Source organism: Oryx dammah, unplaced genomic scaffold, assembly GCF_014754425.2.
Source record: "Oryx dammah isolate SB20612 unplaced genomic scaffold, SCBI_Odam_1.1 HiC_scaffold_18, whole genome shotgun sequence".
Taxonomy (NCBI): Eukaryota; Metazoa; Chordata; class Mammalia; order Artiodactyla; family Bovidae; genus Oryx; species Oryx dammah.
This window is the reverse complement of record NW_024070202.1, coordinates 112,552,040-112,571,730: the sequence shown is the minus strand read 5'-3', so window position 1 is coordinate 112,571,730 and position 19,691 is coordinate 112,552,040. Positions and strand designations below refer to the sequence as shown.

Sequence of the window (19,691 nt, the reverse complement as noted above, 5' to 3'; positions counted from 1 at the left end):
CTAACTTGAGGAGGAAAACAGATATTTGGGTACAAGAGGCATGGGGCACCGCTGTCAGAATGGCTGTCATCAGAAAACAAGAAATAACACGTGTTGGCGCGGATGTAGAGAAAAGGGAGCCCTAGTGCACTGAGTGGGAATGTCAGTTGCTACCGTAATGGCGGAAAACAGTATGGCGGGTCCTTGAAAATTTTAAAATAGAATTTGCATATGATCTAGCAGTTTTACTGCTGGGTATATATTCAAAGGAAATGAAAACACTACTTCAGAGAGATGTATGCACTCCAATATTCATAGCAGCATTATTGATAATAACCAAGAAAGGAAAGCAACCTAAATGTCTATCAATAGATGATTGGGTAAAGAACATGTTTTATATATACATGTGTATTGGCTTCCCTGTGCTCAGACAGTAAAAAATTTCCTGCAGTGCAGGAGAGCTGGGTTTGATCCCTGGGTTGAGAAGATCCCACTGGAGAAGGGAAAGGTTACCCTTGGCAGTATCCTTGCCTGGAGAATTCCATGGACAGAGAAGCCTGGTGGGCTACAGTCCATGAAATCCTAAAGAGTTGGACACGACCGAGTGGCTAACACTTTCAGTTTTGATTCTCTTATATGTGTGTGTGTGTGTGTGTGTGTGTGTGTGTACATATAATGGAATAATCCTCAGCCATAAAAAAGGATGAAATCTTTCCATTTTAAACAACATGGATGGACCTAGAGGGTATCAGCCTTATTGAAAAGTTATATTATGCTTAATTGAGATAAGTCATAAGAAAGAAAAATGCTGTATATTTTTACAACCTAAAAAAAAAAAACAAAACAGTTGACTATAACAACAGAGAAACAGACTCATCAGTACAAAGAATGAATTAGTGGTTACCGCTGAAGATAGGGCTGAGGGGGAGGCAAGATCAGAGAAAAGGATTAAAAGGTAAAAATTATTAGGTATAAAATTAAGATAAGGAATTCCCTGGTAGTCCGGTCATTAGGGGATTTCACTGCCAAGGGCAAGGGTTTGATCCCTGTTTGGGGAACTAAATCCCAGGAGCCACAGGGTATGGCTAGGAAATAAAAGATACAAAAATGTAATGTACAAAAAATATAGTTAATATTTTATATTAACTTTACATGAAGCATAATCTATAAAAATGTCGAATCACTATGTTGTACACTTGAAAGTACTATAGTATTTTAAGTCAACTGTATGTCAATTAAAAATAAGTAAATGAATAAGTCTAAATATGATCTGTGTGTGAGAGACTGGGAGGCTCCCCTCCAGCTAGTTATCCTCTTGCCCTAGAATCTGAGGCTTCTCAAAGTAAAGTGATTATACTCATTCAAATATCATTTAATACAATTAAACATTCTGTGATCAAGTTTCCCTGATCCCATGAGCACCTGAAGAAGAGAGCACAGTCTCTCCTCAGTCTACTTCTCGAGCCTCAATTCCAGTGAATCCCCGCCCACCCCCACCCACCAGTCAGCCACTCCAGACACAAACGATTTCAGCGCCTTTCCCAACCCACCTGGTGCTCTCCCTTCTAGGACTCTTCATCCCACCCCACATTTCTGCCTGAGTCCTGTCTGCTTTACTGTCCATTTCAAACTCTACCTGTTCATGTCTCCCACCTGGTTCTTACAGATAACTGTGTTCTCCCCCATTGGCTCCAACATCAAAGGAAAAGCAAAGAGAGAGGCTGGCTCAATAACCCGTCTCAAAGAACTCAGAGGGCAGTTTTGTCCAGAACTCAAGCCAAAGCTGTTTGCATTTCTGCAGTATCTCTCCTGCATCCCTCACCCCGCAAAGCTTTCAGTCAAGTTTGTCCCAGGGGAAAATCCCATGATGTGATTACTTATTTTGTGTCTAGAATTCAACAGGCTCTCTTAATTGACAGAAGAGCTGAAATGAAGAAAGAGCTACAAGATTCACAACCAAGAAGAAGACTTTACCTGAAGCAAGATGTCCTCGTCACAGGTGGAAATGAGAAAGTGTGCTACAGGGAATCCACAGAACTCTCGGGTATGTCCTTTGGAACTTCCCAGAAAGTTTGGAATGGAATTTGGAAAGTTCTTCTGAGGTTCTTAACAGCTAAAATCTGGGACTACAAAGGTATACAGTTATTGGAAAAAGTAAAACTTGTACAATCCTTTCTTTTAAGGGATCAAGGTTTATTTAGCTAGTCCGTACTCATTGAACCTGGCATCTTTTGGGATTATTTAGGAGATTGTTAAACATGTATGTATTTTTATCTTTTGCAATACTTTTTATTTTCTATAGTTCCTCTGATCTTATTGACCATGTACAATGCACATTTTTATGTAGCTGCAATGCTATCACATACACTATTCACAATCTGTGTTTTTTCTTGATATTATACACACCTGCCATATTGCTCCAGTCTTTATTTTATGGCTGCAGAAATGCCATTGTGGTGATTCATAATATATAAAAATGTATATTTCTTAGCTTTATATTCCTATATCTGTATTTAAAAAAATTAAGTTCCCCTCCATGCCAAATTATTTTTAATCATTCAGCCCATGACCTGAGTTTTTGGATCAGTTATCCTAGTCTCTCCCCTTCAGTACACAGTTGGGATGAGGAAATTAACATGGTACAGCAGCCCACGAAGCCCAGCTTGACTTGGGGAGAAGATATTCAAGAGTCCCTGTAGGGCAAGGGGTGAGGACCAAGTTCATAACCTTAGTTGTTTCCTGCACTATTGTGGATAGTGCTAAGGAGAGTGGAGGTTTTCGGAGAATTACAGAATTTTCACTTTGTAACTTGTTCTGAGGTTAGCTTTCCTTATAAGTCTCCAGGATTACCTTTTGTCTTTGCTGAACATGCTTTTGGGGAGTGTTTGTTGACTTTGAAAATGTGTTTTGGTGTCTGCAGTAGTTCTAGCAATCGCCTTTCTTATTTACTAGGGGACTAGGGAAGGAGAGGGGCTTCCCAGGTGGCTCAGTGGTAAAGAATCTTGCTGCCAATGCAGGAGACACAAGAGATGTGGGCTTGATTTCTGGGTCAGGAGGATCCCCTGGAGCAGGAAATGGCAACCCACTCCAGTATTCATGCCTGGAAATTTCGCTGGACAGAGGAGCCTGGTGGGCTACAGTCCAGGGGGTCATAAAGAGTCAGACATGAGTGACTGAGCATGCACACATACAGAGAAAGAGAGAGAATTTAACAGTATGTGCCACATAAGAGTATATGCCTAGAGAAGGAAATGACAACCCACTCCAATACTCCTGCCGGGAAAATTTCATGGGTGGAGGAGCCTGGTGGGCTACAGTCCATGGGGTCACAAAGAGTCAGATACAACTGAGTGACTTCACTTTCACTTTCAAGAGTATGTGCATCACATAGCATCACTGATTCAAGGGACATGAATTTTGAGCAAACTCTGGGAGATAGTGGAGGACCGAGGGGACTGGTTTGCAACCGTCCAGGGGTTGCAAAGAGTTAGACATGACTGAGTGACTAAACGACAACAGGAGCATGTGCAACAAGAGCTGGAGAGTGATGCTTACCACTTCTGAACTTACTCTATTTGACACTCAAAACATCCTTACTAACCTACTCATGCAAAGTTACTGTTTCTAGGTCTTGCTTCCCTTTCTCATACTTACTGGAATGCACATGCTCGCTAGTCAGTTTCACACAGACTCTTCCTGTTCCCCACAGGTCCTACTCCCGGACTGAATCCCTTTCCCTTACACTCACCTTTCCTGCAGAATTGGTGACAGGCTCTAACTTTAGATCCAAGAAGCTCCTGATCTGCTGCCTACCCTAGGCTGTGGGTGCAGTGACTGGTTTCCTCCCCACCAACAAGGAAGCCTCTGTGCTTCTATGAGCTCAAGAAGCTCAGGGAGGGGAGGGCCCAGTGGTGATGACTTAAAGAGACAGCAACATTAACCAGTGAACTGGTGGGTATGCAGTATTGTCACTGCATATCCTATCCCATGCTGATTCCCTGGTAGCTCAACTGGTAAAGAATCTACCTGCAATGCAGAAGACCTGGTTCAATTCCTGGGTTGGGAAGATACCCTGGAGAAGAGATAAGCTACTCCAATCTTCCTGGGCTTCCCTGGTTAGCTCAGTCAGTAAAGAATCTGCCTGCACTGGGCATACACACCGAGGAAACCAGAATTGAAAGAGACATGTGTGCCCCAATGTTCATCACAGCACTGTTTATAATAGCCAGAACATGGAAACAACCTAGATGTCCATCAGCAGATGAATGGATAAGAAAGCTGTGGTACATATACACAAAGGAGTATTACTCGGCCATTAAAAAGAATGCATTTGAATCAGTTCTAACGAGGTGGATGAAATTGGAGCCTGTTATACAGAGTGAGTTAAGCCAGAAAGAAAAACACCAATACAGTATACTAATGCATATATATGGAATTTAGAAAGATGGTAATGATAACCCTGTATGTGAGACAACAAAAGAGACACAGATGTATAGAACACTCTTTTGGACTCTGTGGGAGAGGGAGAGGGTGGGATAATTTGGGGGAATGGCATTGAAACATGTATAATATCATACCTGAAATAAATCGCCAGTCCAGGTTCGATGCGTGATACAGGATGCTTGGGGCCAGTGGCACTGGGATGACCCAGAGGGATGATACAGGGAGGGAGGTTGGAGGGGGGCTCAGGATAGGAAACATGTGTATACCCGTGGTGTATTCATGTTGATGTATGGCAAAACCAGTACAATATTGTAAAGTAATTAGCCTCCAATTAAAATAAATAAATTTATATTAAATAAATAAGTAAACTAAAAAAGGAATAAAAGAATCTGCATGCAATGCAGGATACCTGGGTTCGATCCCTGGGATGGGGAGGTCTCCTGGAGAAGGGCATGGGTACCTACTCTAGTATTCTTACCTGAAGAATCCCCAAGAACAGAGGAACCTGGAGGGTTGCAGTCCATGGGGTCACAAAGAGTTGGACATGACTGAGCAACTAAGCACATCCTATCCCATAGCTCTGGACTATGGTAATGTTTTCCATAGGTTTCTGTGACACCAGCATCTTGTCCCCAACAGGGGCTATAACGTCAGTGAGAAAGAGCATTTTAGGTTTCTGAGATCTCTTTTTATTTCCAACTTTTGACCAATAATCTTATCTCCAGTTGTCTCTTGCTTTTTAGGCATTTTTAAATAAAATTGCTTCTTGAGTGTCTCCTTTCCCAGAACAGGAATTTTTGAGTGAACATCAGCGTGGACAATGCCACAAAAGTGGTTCTACCTGCCAGGAACATCATTCTCTAGATTTATTGAGATATAATTGAATGTAACATCATATACATTTAAAATGCATGATATATTGATTTGATTATACTTATATATTGCAAAATGATTCCCATCACAACATTAGCTAACATCTGCATCACTTCAGATAATTACCATTTCCTTTTGGTGCTGAGATCTACTATCTTGGCAACTTTCAAGTCAGTCAGTCAGTCAGTTCAGTCGCTCAGTCGTGTCCAACTCTTTGTGACCCCATGAATCGCAGCGCACCAGGCCTCCCTGTCCATCACCAACTCCCGGAGTTCACTCAGATTCATGTCCATTGAGCCAGTGATGCCATCCAGCCATCTCATCCTCTGTCGTCCCCTTCTCCTCCTGTCCCCAATCCCTCCCAGCATCAAAATCTTTTCCAATGAGTCAACACTTCTCATGAGGTGGCCAAAGTACTGGAGCTTCAGCTCTAGCATCATTCCTTCCAAAGAAATCCCAGGGCTGATCTCCTTCAGAATGGACTGGTTGGATCCCCTTGCAGTCCAAGGGACTCTCAAGAGTCTTTTCCAACACCACAGTTCAAAAACATCAATCCTTCGGTAAGTAGGTCATACCAAGTTGCACTCTAATCACTGTGTGTGTGCCTACTCATCTTCTCCCTGGAGGTTTGTCCTCTTTGACCAGCATCTTCAAATTTCTCCCACCCCCCAGCCCCTAGTAACCACCATTCTACTGTCCATTTCAAGGAATTTGACATTTTTAAATTCCACATTAAAAACTGATACCATATAGTATTTGTTGTTCTCTGTCTGACTTATTCCACTTAGTAAATGCCCTCAGCTGCACACAATTACACTCATCCCACAGGCTAGCAAAGTAATGCTGAAAATTCTCCAGGCGAGGATTCAACAGTACATGAACCATGAACTTCCACATGTTGAAGCTGGATTTAGAAAAGGCAGAGGAACCAGAGATAAAATTGCCAACATCCATTGGATCATAGAAAAAAACAACAGAATTCCAGAAAGCATCTACTTCTGTTTTGTTGACTACACTAAAGCCTTTGACTGTGTGAATCACAACAAACTGTGGAAAATTCTGAAAGAGATGGGAATACCAGACCACCTTACATGTCTCTTGAGAAATCAAGGAGCAACAGTTAGAACTGGATGTGGAACAAAGGACAGGTTTCTAATTGGGAAAGGAGTACATCAAGTCTGTATATCGCCACCCTGCTTATTTGACTTATATGCACAGTACATCATGAGAAATGCTGGGCTGGATGTATCACAAGCTGGAATCAAGATTGCTGGGAGAAATATCAATAACCTCAAATATGCAGATGACACCATCCTTATGGCAAAAAAGTGAAAAGAAACTAAAAAGCCCCTTGGTGAGGATGAAAGAGGAAAGTGAAAAAGCTGCTTAAAACTCAGAATTCATGGCACCTGGTCCCATCAATTCATGGCAAACAGATGGGGAAACAATGGAAACAGTGACAGACTTCATGTTCTTGAGCTCCAAAATCACTGCAGATGGCTACTGCAGCCATAAAATTAAAAGAAGCTTGCTCATTGGAAGAAAAGTTCTGACCAACCTAGACAGCATATTAAAAAAACAGAGACGTTACTCTGCCAACAAAGATCCATCTAATCAAAGCTATGGTTTTTTCAGTAGTCATGTATGGATGTGAGAGTTGGACCATAAAGAAGGCTGAGCACTGCAGAATTGATGCTTTTGAACTGTGGTGTTGTAGAAGACTCTAGAGAGTCCCTTGGATTGCAAGGAGATCAAACCAGTCAATTCTAAAGGAAATCAGTCCTGATGATGCTAAAGCTGAAACTCCAATACTCGGCCATCTGATGTGAAGAACTAACTCATTGGAAAAGACCCTGATGCTGGGAAAGATTGCAGGCAGGGGGAGAAGGGGATGACAGAGGATGAGATGGTTGGATGGCATCACTGACACAATGGACATGAGTTTGAGCAAGCTCCAGGATTTGTTGTCAGGCAAGGAAGCCTGGCATGCTGAAGTCCATGGGATTGCAAAGAATCAGATGTGACTGAGTTACTGAACTGAACTGAACTGAAATACCCTCAAGTTTCATCCATGTTGTTGTAAACAGCAAGATGTCTTTCTCTCTCACGGCTGAATAATATTCTACTGTGTGTGTGTATGTATATACATATACATACATTTATATATATATATATTTATATATATATATATATATATATACACACACACACACACACACACATATATGTATATACACAGCTTCCCTGATGGCTCAGTGGTAAAGAATCTACCTGCAATGCAGGAGCTCCAGGAGACATGGGTTCGATCTCTGGGTTGGAAAGAAAGACTCCCTTCAGGAGGAAATGAGAACCCACTCCAGTATTCCTGTCTGGAACATTCCATGGACAGAAGATTCTGGTGGGCTGCAGTTCATGGGGTCACAAACAGTCAGACCCTGCTGAGCACATGTATATATATGCATACACTCTACATCAGCTTTATCCATTCATCCATAGGCAGAACCTTAGGTGATTTACATATCTTGGCTACATGAATGATACTGCAGTGAAGATGGGAGTGCAGATATCACATCAAGATTCTGTTTTCCAGTCCTTCGGATAGATATCCAGAAGTAGGATTATGGGACATATAGTAGTTATATTTTTAATTTTTTGAGGAACCTCCATACTGTTTCCCATAGTGACTGCACTAAGTTGCCTTTTACCGACAGTGCACAAACGTTCCCTTTTCTCCGTATCCTCACAAACACTTGTTATTGCTTGCTTTTCTAAAATTTATTTTTAATTGAAAGATAATTATCTGTATATTGTCACCCTGCTTATTTAAATTGTATGCAGAGTACATGATGAGAAATACTGGGCTGGATGAAGCACAAGCTGGAATCAAGATTGCTGGGAGAAATATCAATCACCTCTGATATGCAGATGACACCACCCTTATGGCAGAAAGCAAAGAAGAAGTAAAGAGCCTCTTGATGAAAGTGAAAGAGGAGAGTGAAAAAGCTGGCTTAAAACTCAACATTAAGAAAACTAAGATCATGGCATATGATCCCATCACTTCATGGCAAATGGGTGGGGAAACAGTGGAAACAGTGACAAACTTTATTTTGGGGGGCTCCGAAATCACTGCAGATGTCAACTGCAGCCATGAAATTAAAAGACACTTGGTCCTTGGAAAGAAAGTTATGAGCAACCTAGACAGCATATTAAAAAGCAGAGACATTACTTTGCCCACAAAAGTCCATCTCGTCAAGGCTATCATTTTTCCCTTAGTCATGCATGGATGGGAGAGATGGACGGTAAAGAAAGCTGAGCACTGAAGAATTGATGCTTTTAAACTGTGGTGCAGTTGGACTTGGACTACAAGAAGATCCAACCAGTCCATCCTAAAGGAAATCAGTCCTGAATACTCATTGAAAAGCCTAATGCTGAAGGTAAAATTCCAATACATTGGCCACCTGATGCGAAGAACTGACTCATGTGAAAAGACCCTGATGCCGGGAAAGATTGCAGGCAGGAGGAGGAGGGGATGACAGAAGATGAGATGGTTGGATGGCAGCACTGACTCAATGGATATGAGTTTGAGCAAACGTCAGGTGTTGGTGATGGACAGGGAGGCGTGGTGTGCTGCAGTCCATGTGGTTGCAAAGAGTCAGACATGACTGAGTGACTGAACTGAACTGACTGACTTGCTTTACAGTATTGTGTTTGTTTCTGCCTAACATCAACATGAATCAGCCATAGGTTTACCTTATTATTAATTGTCTTGTTGATGATGGCCATTCTAACAGGTATGAAATGATATCTCACTGTGGTTTTGATTTGCATTGCCTGCATGATTAGCAGTGTTGAGAATTTTTTCGATTATCTGTTGGCCATGTGCATGTCTTCTTTGGGGAAATGTCTATTAAGTTTGTCTGCTCATTTTTAAATTTAATTGCTTATTTCTTTTGCTAGAGAGTTGTATGAATTTCTGGCATACTTTTTTATTTTTACCTGTTATCAGATAATTGATTTAACAAATATTTTCTCCCATCCCTTAAGTGTCTTCAAATTTTGTTGACTGTTTCTTTTGTTGTGCATAAATTTTTACATTGATATAATCTCACTTATTTATTTCTGCTTTTAAAAAAAAATTTGCCCAGTATTTATTTATTTGACTGCACTGGGTCTAAGATTTTTGCTTTTGTCACTTGTGCTTTTGGTGTCAAATCCAAAAAATCATTGCCAACCTGATGTCAAGAACCTTCCCCACTGTTTTCTTATAGGAGTTTTGTGGTTTAAGTCATATGTTCAAATCTCAGTCCATTTTGAATTGATTTTTGTTTTTGGTGTATGAATAGGTATCCAATTTCACTCTTTTGCATGTGGCTGTCTAGTTTTTCCAAAACTGTTTATTGAAAAGATACTTATTTCCCCACTGTGTACTCTTGGCTCATTTGTAGTAAACTGGTTGACCATATATACATGGGTTTATTTCTGAGGTCAGTTTTTGTGCCAATACTATACCATTTTGATTAGTATAACTTTGTAATACGGTTTGAAATCAGAAAGTGTGATGCCTCCAGTTTTGTTCTTCTTTCTTAAAACTGCGTAGGCTGCAGTCCATGGGGTCACTAAGAGTCAGATGTGACTGAGCAACTTCACTTTCACTTTCCACTTTCATGCATTGGAGAAGGAAATGGCAACCCACTCCAGTGTTCTTGCCTGGAGAATTTCAGGGACAGGAGAGCCTGATGGGCTGCTGTCTGTGGGGTCTCATAGAGTCGGACACAACTGAAGCGACTTAGCAGCAGCAGCAGCAGCAGGAAGCACCAGGGGATTTTTTGGATATTTACTATCAGAACCTGGTGGGGCTCCCAGAAGTAAAACTCACAAAAGTGTGGGGTCGCTCAACGACAGGATCCTCCTGGAATTTTAAGTCCACACTGACCATCGAGCAAATGGTCAATCGCAGTCTTGCCGCCCCAGCACTGATGCCCACGCTGAGTCTCTGCTCTCCTGAGCCGTGGCTCCCTGTATTTGCCTGTCTGTTCTCCAGTCTTGGGGTCAGCACCTTGCCCAGTCTCCTCAAAACAACCTCTGAAGTATTCGAGAAAAGTTGATTTTTCAGTCCATTCAACTTTCACTTATTCTTAGGATGGAGTAGTGACTTCCAAGCTTCTGACATGTAACCAGATACTTAAAGTCAGATTTATCAATTGGATTCCATATTGTATCTGTATTTTTGGCTCAGTTTAGAAATGTTTTCCTCACTCTCGTGTTTTGAAAGAATTTGTTTGCTTTCTTCCAAAGAATATAGTTTTTAACAAATACTTGATGAATCTGGGATACTTCTTACATTGGTATGAGGACTGAATCCAAATTTATGCTTTTTCAAATGGTTATTCAGTTATTTCAATACTTCTCATTACAATGTCCATCTTCTCTCCATTGATATGGAATGTTGCCTTTATTATATACTAAATTTCCCTATGCAAATGAGCGTTTGTAGAGATTTTGTTTTGTTTTTTTTTCCCCCCCTACTGGCCTATTTGTGCACCAATTCTCTAAGAGGCTTTATGATGTTATTTACTATCTGGCCTCTCCTTTTTTTCTTTTTCTAATTCTCATTCCTATAATCACTTTCTTTTCTATTTGCATTGATGGATATCGCAAATACCATTGGAAAGTGAGGTGGAATGATTATAGTTTTAGTGAGAAAGTATTTCTCCATTGAGTAAGTTGCTGGCTTTTGGGATGAGTAGAGAAATAGATAAGAAAGTATGTGTCAATTCATATTTTATGAAATGTTTTTACTATGAAAGGCTATTTTAATATCAGTAATTTTCCTCTTATTGAACCTGCGCCCCTCACTCTAGTGTTCCAGAGAAAATCCCACGCAGTTATGATGTAGCCCTTTTTAAAATGTTGTCAGATTCTGAGGATGTCCCTGGTAGTCCACCCTCCCAATGTACAGACCCCAGATTCATTTTGGTGAGGGAAATATATCTCACATATCACAATTAAGAGTTCAATTGCAACAACTAAAGATCATACAAGCTGCATTTAAAAAAGATGTCACAATGAAGATTGAAGATCCATGTGCTGGTGTGGCCAAATAGATAAATAAATATTTTAAATAATTTTTTAAATGTCAGATTCTGTTTTCATTAATACTTGATTAGGATTTTGTATTGATATTCATGCATGAGATTGAACTATAGCTTTCTGTTTGATAAAATCTTTGTCAACTTTGTGGCTCAAAGTTACATTTACTCTTAGAATTTTAAGCTTTACCTTATTTTCCTATATTCTGGAATAATTTAAGTAAAATTGGGATTCTCAGAAATCAAGTGCCCATGATTGCTGAGGGTTTCATGGAATTCTCCTGTGAAACCACGTGAGAGCTGATGCTGTCTTGTGAGGAGCTTTTCCACTACTTTCCCTATTCTTCCTTCCAGGAATCCTGTTCTGCTTCAGTGTTATGTCTCTGTTGTGTTTTTCACTTGCTAAGTTGTGTCCAACTCTTTGTGACCCTATGAACTGCAGCCTGCCAGGCTTCTTTGTCCTTTACTATCTCCCAGAGTTTCCTCAAACTCATGTCCACTGAGCTGGTGATGCCACCAACAGTCTCATCCTGTCACCACCTTCTTGCCCTCAATCTTTCCCAGCATCAGAGTCTTTTCCAATGAGTTGGCTCTTCACAAAAGGACGTCCAAAGTACTAAAGCATCAGCTTCAGTATCAGTGGCCAAAGTATTGGAACTTCAGCTTCAGTATTAGTCCTTCCAGTGAATATTCAGAGTTGATTTCCTTTAGGGTTGACTGGTTAAATCTCCTTGCTGGCCAAGGAACTCTCAAGTCTTCCCCATCACAGTTCAAAATCATCAATTCTTCAGTGCTCAGCCTTATTTATGGTCCAACTCTCACATCCATACATGACTACTGGAGAAACCACAGCTTTGACTATATAGACTTTTGTCGGCAAGGTGATGTCTCTGCTTTTTAATATGCTATCTAGTTGTGTCATAGCTTTTCTTTCAAGGGGCAAGTGTCTTTTAATTTTGTGGCTTCAGTCAATATCCACAGTGATTTTGGAGTCCACCAAAATAAAATCTGGCACTGTTTCCACTTTTTCCCCATCTATTTGCCATGAAGTGATGGGACCAGATGCCATGATCTTAGTTTTCTGAATGTTGAGCTTTAAGACAACTTTTTCACTCTCCTCTTTCACCCTCATCAAGAGGCTCTTTAGTTCATCTTCACTTTCTGCCATTAAAGTTGCATCATCTGCATACCTGAGGTTGTTGATGTTTCTCTCAGAAATCTTGATTGTAGCTTGTGATTCATTCAGCCCAGCATTTCACATGATGTGCTCTACATTGAAGTTAAATAAGCAGAGTGGCAATATATAGCCTTGAGGTACTCCTTTCCCACTTTTGAACCAGTCTATTTTTCTATGTCTGATTCTAATTGTTGCCTCTTGACCAGTTAGAACCAGAGACATGTAAGGTGGCCTTGTATTCCTATCTCTTTAAGAGTTTTCCAGTTTGTTGTGATCCACATTCAAAGGCTTTACTCTAGTCAATGAAGCAGCAGTAGATGTTTTTCTGGAATTCTCTTGATCCAGTGTTATTGGCAGTTTGATCCCTGGTTTCTCTGCCTTTTCTAAATGAGCTTGTACATCTGGAAGTTTTTGCTTTATGTACTGTTGAAGCCTAGCTTGAAGGATTTTGAGCATTACCTTGCTAGCATGTGAAAAGAGCACAATCGTACAGTAGTTTGAACATTCTTTGGTGTTGCCTTTCTTTGGGATTGGAATGAAAATTTTTTCCACTCCGGTGGCCACTGCTGAGTTTCATAATAATTCTTCCTAAGGCCCACTTGAGTTCACACTCCAGGATATCTAGCTCTAGGTGACTGACCCTGTGTGATTATCTGGGTCATTAAGACCTTTTTTGTATAGTTCTTCTGTGTATTCTTGTCACCTTTTCTTAATCTCTTCTGCTTCTGTTAGATCCTTGCCATATCTTCCCTCTATTTCGCCCGTCTTTGCATGAAATATTCCCTTGTGAGTGAAAGTTGTTCAGTCATGTCCAACCTTTGCAACCCCAGGACTGTAGTCCACTGTAACCCACTAGGCTCCTCTGCTCATAGAATTCTCCAGGCAAGAATATTGGAGTGGGTAGTCATTTCTTTTTCCAGGGAATCTTCCTGACCCAGGGATCAAATCTTGGTCTCCTGAATTGCAGGCAGGTTCTTTACTGTCTGAGCCACCAGGGAAGCCCAGTTATCTTAAAGAGATCTCTAGTCTTTCCCATTCTATTGTTTTCCTCTAGTTCTTTAAATTGTTCACTTAAGAAGGCTTTCTTCTTTCTCCTTGCTATCCTCTGGAACTCTGCATTCAGTTGGGTATATATTTTGTTTCTCCTTTGCCTTTTGGTGCTCTACTTTTCTTATTTATTTGTATGGCCTCCTCAGACAACCACTTTGCCTGCTTACATTTCTTTTTCCTTGGGATGGTTTCAGTTATCACCTCATGTACACTGTTACAAACCTCTGTCCATAGTTCTTCAGGCACTCTGTGTACTGAATCTAATCCCTTGAATCTATTCTTCACCTCCTCTGTTTAATCATAAAGGGATTTAATTTAGGTCAAACCTGAATGATCTGGTGGTTTTCCCTAATTTCTTCAATTTAAGCCTGAATTTTGCAATAAGGAGCTCATGACCACAGTGAGCTTCAGGTCTTATTTTTCCTGACTGTATAAAGCTTGTCTATCTTCAGCTGTAAAGGATATAATCAATCTGATTTCAGTATTGACCATCTGGTGAGGGTCATTATTGATAAGCTCTATTTACCCACAATAGGTGTATATAATTTGAAATTTCAACATTAGCAGATCTGTTTTCTCAGTCACTGCAGGATTATTGTCTCAACTATGTAGCCAGATGACCATCAGACCCACGTCAAACATTTTATGTTATGATAAATCCTAAGGCACCCATATTGCTTCTAAATATTAGAGTACTTTTACAATAAGAAAATCAAATTTATCTTCCTTCATGCAACTTGAGAAATAAGACTAGGTTAGTTCTATGTGGCATGTGCAAATTTCAGGACAGTTTTCACATGTCTCACCATGTGGTTGTTTTCCTTCCATATTGAGAGTCTCCATGTGGGACTATTGTCTCTCCTCCATCCATGCTTTCTTTCTGTTTGAGTCTGGATTGTTAGTGCTTTTTAATGAGCACTCTTTCATGGCATAGGATGCTAACTACTGCCACCAGGATTCCTCAGATTCGATTTTTAAACCTGAATTTTTTCAAAAACAAAATGTATACATTATTTTGTTAAATGGAGAAAAAATTACAGTAAAAAACATTTAAACATGCAAACGCTACTTTCATCACAGCAACATAGGAGAGGCATTTAGTGGGAATTAGAATAATAAATAGAAGATATCAAAGAACGAATCCTCCGTGAAAATACTTCACCTGGCTTAGAAGACTTGATTTATATATTCAGTAGAGTAAGAAATCAGGGTTGGGAATGGTTTCAACTTAATCTGAACATTATTTTTCTTTCCTTTGTAAACTATAGCTGACTTGCCTACTCTCCACAGCCTCTGATGTGGACACCACTGCTGTTCAGGACATCAGTCTGAGGATCATGCTGGTCGAGAAGACCGCAAGTGGAAAAAGTGTGACTGCAAACACCATCCTCAGGGGAAAAGTATTTGACTCTAGGATTTCTGCTGAAGCTGTTACCAAAACTTGTCAGAAAGCATCCTGGAAATGGAAGGGATGGAAGGGGAGAGACCTTCTGGTTGTTGACACTCCAGGGCTCTTCGACACCCAGAAGACCCAAATGGCCACCTGCGAGGAAATCAGCCAATGTGTCCTCACCTCCTGTCCGAGGCCTCACACCATCGTCTTGGTCCTGAGGCTGGGCTGCTACACACAGGAAGAGCAGGAAACTGTGGTGTTGGTCAAGAATCTCTTTGGGGAAAGCAGCCATGAAGTATATGATCATCTTATTCACTTGCAGAGATGAACTGGGGGACCAGAGCCTGAGCGACTTTTTGAAGGATGCAGATGTAAACCTACGAAGCCTCCTCCAGGAGTGTGGAGACTGCCGCTATGCCATCAGGAACAGCAGAAACACAGAGCAGGCTGAGAAGGAAGCTCAGGTGCAGGAGCTGGTGGAGCTGATAGACAAGATGGTACAGGACAACCAGGGGCTTACTTTTCTGACCCCAGATATAAGGGCACATTGGAAAGCCTGAGAAAGCTGGAGGAAGTCTTGAATAAAACATATGCTGATCAATTAGAAATAGAAATCCAAAAAGTGGAAAAGGAGTGTGCTCAAGTATGCAAGAAGATTATACAGGAAAAAGAGGGGAAAATTAAATTACCAAAGATGAAATATGAAGAAAAACTAGGAAACATTAGGAAGGAGGCTCAAGACAATATATTTAGCTATGTATTTGATGAAATTATGAAGCTGCTTTCAAGAATATTTCCTTTGTTCAAGAAATAACAATTTTTTTCAAAGTTTACTATGGTTAGCAAAGCATCTCTCCAGCTCACTCCCTATTGCTCTCCATGCCTCCCTCCCCTCCAACAAATACCAACTACAAAATTGCTTAGTTTGAGCTCTGGTTCATTGGACATGGTTCAAAGACTCGAATGAAAGGAATTACAAGGCTGAAATGCATTTTGCATTGAGCATTAACACTACCTGTGAAACACATTACACAGGCCCCTTGTGAATATTGTGTAAATATCAGCAAGGCTTCCAGTGTCCCCCCACCCTGCCCCCCCCGCCACTGCCAGCAGCAGTGTTCTCTGGTTCCTGAGAGATGAGATGATAAATGTTTGTTGTTTTTAGCCACTAAGTTTTGGGTAACTTGTTACACAGCAGTAGATAACTAGTACAAGACATAATGTATTTTTATGCATATATACAAAATATTTATTTAAATATTGGCCACTCTGCTCGCCACTGGGGAAATGAATTTCAGATTCCAGGAATCAGGGGTGGGAGGAAACTTACTTTTTACTATAGACCCTTTGATTTATTTCAGTATATTTTTTTCCAACAAATGAACAAAGAGCTAAATAATAACATTTGTAATAGCCTCAAATAAACAATAATTCCAAAGGCCCATTTCAAAAACAGTTGTCTTATTTGTCTCTGCTTCCCTTTTCTAGGTGCTGGCTTAACGTTCTTCTGCCTATAAATTCAGATCGCCCTGTGCCAGAATGTTCCATTTCCCCCTGCAGATCCGCTGTCTTCCCTTTTTGGTCCTTTGGCCCTGCCAGGGACCACATCCTGGGGTGCAATGTTCTCTGACTCTCTCTCAGACACCACCAGCGAGGAGGCCAACAGAGGATCCATGGGAGCCAGAGAATGAGATGAGGACATTTGTCTCCTGGATCCCTCTCTGCCCAGTCCTATCTGACCAGCCGTCACCTCCAACCAAAGTTCCAGCCACATGCATTGGGGGCTCTCAGGTCTGACCAGTAAAATACATCTGTGTAGGAGTCCTATCCTGACAAGCCTGTGGTATGTCTGCAGCAAAACTCCTGACTGTTTACAGGGATCACAGTTTGACCTGAGAATGAATTTTAATTTTCAAAAATGCCCAACCTGGTGATTAGGGTCAATGGTAAAGCTGTAAGTTTAGTTCATTTTAGTTCAGTCACTCAGTCATGTCTGACTCTTTGTGACCCTATGAATTGCAGCATGCCAGGCCTCCCTGTCCATCACCAACTCCCAGATTTCACCCAAACTCATGTCCATCACGTTGGTGATGCCATCCAGCCATCTCAAAGCTGTAAGAAGTAGCCATAAAATAAAAAGACTAATTCTCTTTTAGAATCCCTAACTCTAAAGTCAATATTTCTGGAAAAGTTTCAAATGTGCTGTGAGAAGTGGAAAGAGGGTTAGAACACAGGCTATAGCTCAAAGGGGACAAGTTTGAGGGATGGTAATAATTTGGCAAAAACAAAAGAAAGCCTTGCTTTAAAAAAAATAATTGCTGCAAACGCATGCATAATCTCTAGTATGTTTCTTAACACATTGTTCTTGTTTACCATTGGTTTGTCTAGATTTCTAGAAAATTTTAAAAGAATCGATATTTAAAAGATACAATTTGGGAAATATCAAGAAAGTATTTCTTCTCATGCAATTAATAATGCCATTGCTTTCTTTGCTACCTGAAATTCTATAACTTGTTTATTTTCAGATTTATTTCCATAAAAATTTATGGAATTCTCTAAAAAAATGTTTAAATCTCCTTTGAATATATAGCTGTAATCATTTTTATGATGCTTATTATTTTTATTATGTTCACTGTCCTTTTTATTTCAATCAGTATTAGCAGAACTTTGTCAGTCATTCCAAAGAATTAACTTTAGTTTTCAAATTTTGATATGCTTGTTTGTGCTGTCTTATATTTCATTACTTTCTGTTCCTTTCTTTATTACATCCTTTCTTCTGAGTTCATTGGTTTTACTCTGCTCTTCTTTTTAATTGCATATTCATGTATACAAATTGAAGATTATGAATTTTCATCTAAATACTGCTGTTGTTGTTGTTGAGTTGCCAACTCATGTCTGACTCTTTGAGACCCCACAGACAGGAGCATGCCAGGCTTCCCTGTCCCTCACCATCACTCAGAGTTTGCCCAAGTTCACATCCATGGTGTCGGGGATGCCATCCAACCATCTCATCCTCTGTTGCCCTCTTCTGCTTCTGCCTCAGTCTTTCATAGCATCTGGGTCTTTTCCAATGAGTTGGCTGTTCACACCAGGTGGCCAAAGTATTGAGCTTCAGCTTCAGCATCAGTCCTTCCAGTGAGTATTCAGAATTGATTTCCTTTAGGATTGAGTGACTTGAATTTCTTGTTTCCAAAGGACTCTCAAGAGTCTTTTCCAACACCACAGTTCGATAGTATCAATTATTCAGCATTCTGCCTTCTTTATGGTCCAACTCTCACAGCTGTACATGACTAATGGAAAGACCACAGCCTTAACTATACAGATCCTTGTCAGCAAAGAGATATCTTTGCTTTTTAACACACTGTCTGTAGCTTAGTCCAAAAGTTTTATTTTGTTGTTATTCAGTTCTCCATGTAGTTATATTCATTAAGGGAATTACATACAAACTGCTCTGATTTCTAATAAAACATGCATTCCATCTACTCCATTTTCACTTATATCTTTAAAATTTCAGTGAGAAGTGTATCAGTGAGCAGGAGGTATAAAGGTAGTTTAAGGACATACACAGGGGATGAAGGGGGGCAGGCAGAGAATGGGGCGGGAGCCCTGGTTTATCCTCACAGGGCACTGACTTGAACTTCACAGCTGTTCTAACTGGGCGGTCTTCCTTCAGCCTTCCCTGCAGGGCCAGGGCAGGGTGAAGTGCAGAGAAGCAGAAAAGAAGGGTGGGGTGGGATTCAAGTCTGAGATTCTCAGAACCCTCAGCAGGGCCCTACTCCCTGAAGAACTATCAGCTGCCTTTTCACCTGGCCAGTCCCCGTAACACAGGCCGACTTCCTGCTTCTCTCCTCCCCTAGCCCCTGACTTCTGTTTCATTCATTCTGGGTCCCACACAAATTGCTGGTTTATTTTACCCTCTATTTATGTCCTGTGGATGAGATTCTCCTCCCAACTAGGCTGAGATCTCCTCTTATAAATACTACTGCACAGAGCTGACCACACTGAAGGTGCGCAGTGAATACTGGCATGAAGGAATGCGATAAAATGGAACAAAATGGAAAGGGGAGGGAAGGGTGGGATGGACAGAGCCTGTCCAGTCCATGAGCAGAGGCGAGACTTTCCACCAACTCCTGCAGGGAGCCCCTTGCTCATGAGGACTCCGGTGCAGACACCATGCCCTCCATGTCCCTTATGAGATGTAAACTTGCTGACAAAGAGTAGCCACGGGCAAAAAAAATGTGAGAAATGTGGGTCTTGAGCGTGGATCCTGTTCTTTGGGCTGCCCCCACTGCACCCACCCCCGATCCCTCCCACCTTACAGTCTAACCAGGACCCCTTCCCCGACAAACATCCCCCAGACCCCCACTCCTCTGACTGCTTCAGGTCCCCAGGGCTTCTTGAGCTGAGGTTTGAGTGATGCATGAAGGTGCCTTCTTGTCCTCCGTATCCAGGTTTTTCTGGCCAAAGCCTCAGGACCTCCTGACCAGGCTCCCTCTGTCTTCCAGAGCCAGATCATCTAGAAGGGCTACCTGAGGTGTGCCAAGAAGACACCAGCAATGGTTTCCACGCCCTTTCTTTGGGAACCAAGACACCAAAAGGGAGCTTGTGAGCTCTGGGTTTCCAGGGGTGAAGATTGGGAGAAGAGGCCTTGCCCTCAGGAATAGAGTCTCACACAGGAGGATGAGAA

The 19,691-nt window shown here is 41.1% G+C and overlaps 1 protein-coding gene and 1 pseudogene across 1 annotated transcript in view; one reads left to right on the top strand and one right to left on the bottom strand.

Annotated features, from left to right (window-relative positions):
- The window catches only part of LOC120877906 (GTPase IMAP family member 1-like), a 597,608-nt gene extending 593,776 nt beyond the window's left edge, over nt 1–3,832 (bottom strand). Inside the window, exon 1 of the mRNA XM_040260379.1 lies at nt 3,728–3,832. The gene's annotated coding sequence lies outside the window, so the exon portion shown is untranslated. The remainder of the gene's footprint in view (nt 1–3,727) is intronic.
- On the top strand, nt 1,964–16,084 carry LOC120877594 (annotated as a pseudogene).
- The last annotated feature ends 3,607 nt before the right edge of the window (nt 16,085–19,691 follow it).